The sequence below is a fragment of the Schistosoma mansoni genome, chromosome 2 (assembly GCF_000237925.1).
Source record: "Schistosoma mansoni strain Puerto Rico chromosome 2, complete genome".
Lineage (NCBI taxonomy): Eukaryota > Metazoa > Platyhelminthes > Trematoda > Strigeidida > Schistosomatidae > Schistosoma > Schistosoma mansoni.
In genome coordinates this window covers 31,569,017-31,576,039 of record NC_031496.1, presented here as the reverse complement: position 1 = coordinate 31,576,039, position 7,023 = coordinate 31,569,017, and positions in this window count along the sequence as shown.

The window sequence follows — 7,023 nt, the reverse complement described above, 5'->3', positions numbered from 1 at the left end:
ACGTATGGCGAGCATCACTCATCTTAGACATCGGTCTCCGTAGACGTTTTACATGGGTTTTCATCGTCGCTGAAGTTAAACAACCCATCCTTGGAGCCGATTTTCTTAGTAACTACAATCTCCTTGTCGACATGAGAAAAAAGAAACTTATCGACGTGAATACAAGTCTACAGGTCAACGGAACAATCACCTGCAATTATGAAACTTATGGTGTCCGATTGCTTAGACCTGATAGTCAAACTTTTGCCGATCTTCTATCGAAGTATGAATGTATAACAAAAGCCGATTATCAAACTGAAAACTCCACACACCATGTTCAACATACTGTCACTACAACTGGTCCACCTATCTGCGCCAAGGCGAGGAGACTACCACCCAATAAGTTGCAGTCCGCTAAAAGAGAATTTGAACATATGATGCAACTAGGGATAATCCGACAGTCTAATAGCCCTTGGGCCTCGCCACTGCACATGGTTCCCAAAAAAGATCAAGATTGGCGCCCTTGTGGAGATTATAGGCGTCTGAATAATCAGACAGTTCCAGACAGATACCCTATTCCTCATTTACATGATTTTTCACTAAACCTGCACGGTAAACTGATCTTTTCAAAACTAGACTTAGTTAGAGCTTATCATCAGATCCCAGTGACACCTGAGGATATTGAAAAAACAGCTGTAATCACACCTTTTGGGTTGTTTGAATTCTTGAGGATGCCATTTGGGCTTAAGAATGCTGCGCAAACATTCCAACGATTTATGGACGAAGTCACGCGAGGTTTAGATTTCGTATTTGTGTACATCGATGACGTCCTAATTGCCAGCTCCTCACTTGAAGAACATGTCCATCATCTGCAGATTCTCTTTGAACGATTCAAGAAATATGGCGTAGTTATCAACCCTACTAAATGCATATTCGGTACGTCTGCCTTAGAATTCTTAGGACACTATATTGATGCACAAGGTATTAAACCTCTACCAAAGAGAGTTGAAGCCGTCATCAACTATCCTGAACCCACTTCGGTTAAGTCATTACGTCGCTTCCTGGGTGCATTCAATTTTTACCGTCGATTTTTACCTAACTGTGCCGACGTTCTACAACCGTTAACTGACTTACTAAAAAACGATAAATCAGGTAGCAAAAAGGAAAAGAATCAACCATTCAAGTTACCTTCCGATGCCAAAACGGCATTTGAAAAAGCCAAATCTTTGATTGCTGACGCCACCATGCTACAACATCTAAATACTGACCCCAAAACTCATCTGATCCTCTGTACGGACGCATCACAAAAAGCCGTAGGAGCAGTATTACAACAACGAGTAAACAATACGATTACACCCATTGCTTTCTTCTCTAAAAGGTTATCACCTGTACAAGAGCGTTATAGTACATTCGGTCGTGAACTCTTAGCCATGTATTTAGCCGTTAAACACTTCAATTTTTTGCTACAGGGCCGGGATTTTACCATCATGACGGATCACAAACCCCTGTGCTACTCCTTTAGTATGTCGTATGACAGACATTCACCACGCGAAGCAAGACAGCTTGATTACGTCTCACAATTCACCACAGACATTCAGTTTATCAAAGGTCACTCCAACATTGTAGCAGATGCGTTGTCGAGAAAAGACATCAATGTAGTTGCATCCAACCATGACGTCAACCTAGAAATAATCGCAAAACTTCAAGCAGACGATGCAGAGCTAAAAACCTGCAAAGAAAAGTCTCGCCTGAATCTCCAACCTGTACCCATCCCATTCTCCGACGCATCCATCATCTGTGACACATCAACAGGTAACAATCGTCCCTTTGTTCCACTTGCATGTCGCCAAAAGTTATTCCAACACTTGCATGGTTTGTCACATCCGGGCATCCGAGCTACTACAAAGCTGATAACTGAACGTTTTGTTTGGCCGAAAATCAATTCAGATATTAAACGTTGGACACGTGGTTGCCTTCAGTGTCAACGTAGTAAGATCCAAAAGCATACTATTAGCCCAATCGGAGAATTTCCTATTCCTGATAGACGTTTTCAGCATATCCATTTAGATTTAGTAGGACCTCTACCTTCGTCAAATTCTTTTACTCACATCCTCACGGCAATAGACAGATTCACTCGATGGGCCATTGCATGCCCCATCAAAGACACATCAGCTGAGACTGTAGCATCCGTTTTTCTAGACCGATGGATATCGCACTACGGTGTACCGACAACCATCACAACTGATCGTGGTCCCCAGTTCCAGTCTATCCTGTTTCAGGAATTCACAAGACTTCTGGGCGTAAAACACATCAGAACCACAGCTTACCACCCAGCAGCAAACGGCATGATTGAAAGATTTCACCGGCAATTAAAAAGCTCACTCATGGCTCAAACTGATTCAACAAAATGGAGTGATGCCTTGCCGCTTGTTCTCCTTGGGATTCGTGCCACGGTGAAGGAAGACATAGGTTGTACACCCGCCGAGTTAGTCTATGGTACGACTCTAACGTTACCGGGCCAACTAGTCAACTGTGAACCTACAACGCAAGAAGATGCTACTCATTTCGCAAGTTGTCTATTACAAGTGATGCAGAACATTAGAGCAATACCACCGCGAGAATACAACAATCCAGTCCATCTCGACAAACATTTAGAAACGTGCAAATTTGTTTTTGTTCGAGTAGACGCGGTGAAAAAGCCACTAACACCACCATATGAAGGTCCGTATAAAGTAATAAAACGCACTTGCAAATATTTCATTATCAACAAAAACGGAAACAATGAAACCATTTCCATAGACCGAATTAAACCAGCTTTCTACGAACCCCCTCAAGCCACTGATGACAATACGGCGAACAAACAATCACTCCCATCAATTGTTAAGAAACAAGAGGAAGAGGAAAAACTCAGCACTACACCCTCTTGTTTAACACGATCTGGGAGACTTATTAAAAAACCCAAACGTTATGTACATTTTATGGACTAACACAATCAATCAGTTGTATGCATTACTTTGTGAAGTTACGCAATTTTCTAATAAAAGATATTTATTTTCCCTACATGTACATTTAATAACTACATTTATTTGTTATCACTGGTTTTGCCAATTTTTTTTTAATAAAAAAAAACTGTCGTAGTAATAAACGAGTGAATGCTAACTAACTATTTATTAAATTCATCCTTTTTTTTATGACTCTATTAAGTTTTGCACATTTTATTATTATTATTACCAAACCGAAACTTTGTAATGTTTGTTCTTCAGTTTCATTTTGCGTAGCATAGCGTATATTATTAACGTGCCATTTATTCCTATCTCCACCATTTTTTTTTCCGTTATTACAGTAAATACTATTTTATGTACATTTATATACAATATTTCTCAATTTCTGTTCTTCATATTGTAAACAGTGTTACCTCCGGACACTCTGGGGGGAGCTATGTGGAGATAGAACCTTAAAACCTATTTTGTAAATAATTTTTCATAGTTTTCGCATGTATTTTCATATTCTGTACATTAAGCATTAAACAATTGTACTTGTTGTTTAACTGTATTACTTTGAACGCTTGTAACACGCCTTCCTTCCGTTTTGAGTACAACATACCGTGTCACTGTTAATTCTCCTCAACAAATACACTCTAATTCACGTCTGCATCGTTCTGCCTTGTCTGCTAATATGTTGAATGAAATATTAATTGCATACCATCTACGTTTATAGACAATTGCGACATTCTTATTGAATTATACGCTTGGTAAAACTGCTGGATCTATATCGTCCATATTGGGATTATTAATTTTGTTATAATTGTGGAGTATCTGGACCAAACCCAGCCGTACACGCAATAGCCTGAAGACTTAAGTAACGTCCCTTATTTTGTTATTTCTGTGTGTAATTATTTATTAACTGTTAATTGTTACATAAACTAAAGACATAATATTTTTGTTGCTAAATTTTTTGGTTATCAAACATTTTGGTCCGCCACAAAGTTACTGACCACCAAGCATTGATAGTGAGGGCGATGACTTCAATCCACCCATGTTTGTGGAGCACATCGTTTTGTTTGCGTCAGGCTTTTATGACTGGAAACAACGGAATGAACCAGTGATACTGAGATTATTCTGATACTCTCACTATTCAGACTCATGGTTCCAATTTTATGCTGGATTAGCTGTTTTACTGAGGCAATCCATTACACGCTAACTCGAACTTTTGCATTAGGAGCTAGTGGCTGGCATGTGACGTAAAAAAACAAAAAACACACGACAATAAAAGGTGTAGGTATTAGCGTTTCTTAACACGTTACACTCTTGATTTACTTTCTATCCTAATAAACAGCGTTCTTTATTCTAACTTTCACTTTCGTACCGTCATTTGAAACTACTCTGTTTTGTTACATATTACAACGTATTGTTCTTTATTACTGCATTCTCCTATCTGGTGGCTCTAACCACATTTCACTCTAGCAACAGAAGTTATTTTGAGTTTGATTTAGTAATTTATCACACCTGTATCTGTTCCACTACAAAATGTTAGACATTGTTTAGCGTTTCTATTCAAGTGCCTTGCTGATCTTTTGTTATTGTTTTTCATCATCACGCTCTTAGAGCACAGCTGTAAAGTGTTTTAGGTCCTGTAAATTTAATTTGTAAATGTAGACTTAAAAAGTTGTATCACATAAATACTTACCACGATCGAAACTTCAGCACAATAATCTCGAGCTTCAACCTGATATGCAACGTAGACGTGAGGCCATTTTAAAAAAAAATATTTTAAAAACTGCGCTCAGTGCAATTCTAAATCATTAATTCTCTGGGACATCTGCAAGAATTCATTTGTTTATTTTTATTCATTTAACAACACTACTAAGCGAGCATATTGTAAGCAAACCAATGTTGTAATTTATAGACCATGCCTGTAAAAATGGCATGTACTTGTCTTGCCAGAAATATATAATATTAGTAATAATAATGACAAATCTGCAATTTTGGGACTAGGTCTGTAACAAAGATTAAGGTTCTAATACCGAACTAGACCATAATTCCACATTGGTGATACCAGCTAAAGAGACGCAGTGTGTTATTAATTATCACATTCATATTAAATTAATTGGTTGGTCATACTTTCGCTAAACCATTACTCTAGTATTCGATCTATTATGGCTCACGTGTCTTATCGTACTGTAGTATTAACAAGCACCCATAACTTACCAGCCCGATCAATACTAACAACTGATTATCGATGATTATGTTTAGCTATTTCGTTTAGTAGCATTTAGTAGCTTTAGTAGCATTTACACTCTTTAGTGAATTAGACCTGTTAAAACATCAACCACTAACAAACTTGGCTTTCAATCGACGTATATACACATTAACTAGCAATATAAGCAAGGACTAGGAAGGTATCTGGTTCTAATTCTTCATATAGTTCTTTCATTAAACATCTTACTCTATTTTAAACTATGGACTATCCATCAATAAATTTTCTTTCGACCACTGCCTGAGTAATTTCCCATTTTTGAGTTTTATTGCAGAAAAACATAGACAATATTATAGAAACTCATGACAAGTTTAGACCATAAAATTTCTGCAATCCTAATCTCATTTTAGATGGTTCACGCAGTGACAGGTACATTATTATCTTGGCTCTTGGATTTGTACCGAATCAACAGAGTAATGAAGTCAAAAGCATCAGGGATCTGGGAATTAGTCGCAATACTGTGTGTTTAGTTTGTTTTTTAAAAGGTCTATAAAATTAGTTACAAATGGATTTTTGCACGTGAAATCTGTGAGATGATCTAAATTCAGAAAATAACCTACGCGATTTTTATTGTTTTGCTGGATGGCCTGACATGTTTTGACACTTAATAACACGCATCTATTTTCACTTATCCTTTATATATATACATATCATACAAACCACTCACATAAACCGTTTATCATATAAAAAATATACTTAATAGCTTCAAACGATAACATACTACAATGATAAAGTGTGGTGTTTTCCGAAGAACCATATTAGATTCAATATTAATTTGACGTCTCCTGATTCTGATAATTATTGCTACGTATTTATGAATGTCACTAGTTTAATCACAGCAACCTCTTATGAAAAGTCTATATAATAATAATATATTTCTGCTATAGCAGGTACACGCCAGTTTTACGGGCATGATCTTCAATTTACAACATATACTGGTTCACAGTATGCATCCCAAGCAAGCTTGTTTAGTAATTATAATCTATGAAAGTTGATAGCAGTTCATTCGTTCAGATATAATATGTTTTCATCAGAGTTTCCAAAGGGTCATGGCGTTCACGTTACATACCAGATCCAATCTGGACAAAAAGTGTATTAGGGTTTCAGTCGTGCTAAGTATTTATGTAATGCAGCTTTTTAAGTTTATAGTTGTTATAGAAGAGGCTTGTGAAGCACCTGGTTCGAATTATGACCTCGGGAGGGGGCGCTTTCGTCAAGCTTGTTCCAGATGTCAGAAGTTACATAGCTTCACCCTCAGAGCGAGATTCTGAAGAGAAAAATAGAGAAACCGAGGAGCAGCAAGGCATTTGGATATGAACGATAACCAATGCTTAACATAGATTCGTTAATTCCCGAGCAACATGGGTTTCGTAACAAGCATTCATGCTTGACTAATTTACTCATTGCGAGAGAGGATTGGACAGCTGCCCTAGACAACGTCCTGTCTGTCGACGTGATATTCATAGATTTTAGCAAAGCGTTTGATAAGGTTTCACACTTAGGTCTTATGCAAAAGCTCTCGAGCTTTGGTATAACAGGTGCTATACAGGAATGGATAGGAAGCTTCTTATGTGACTGCAGACAGGGAGTGAGGGTCAATGGAACGCTATCCGAATGGAAACCGGTCAAAAGTGGTGTATCTCGAGGCACCATCTTAGGCCCCTTACGTTTCCTTCTGTATATCAATGAATTACCTTTATTACTTAAGTCGTCGACGTTATTGTTTGCGGACGATGTTAAAATTTGGAGAACAATAAGAAATGAGACTGATCGTTGTTATCTGCAAGC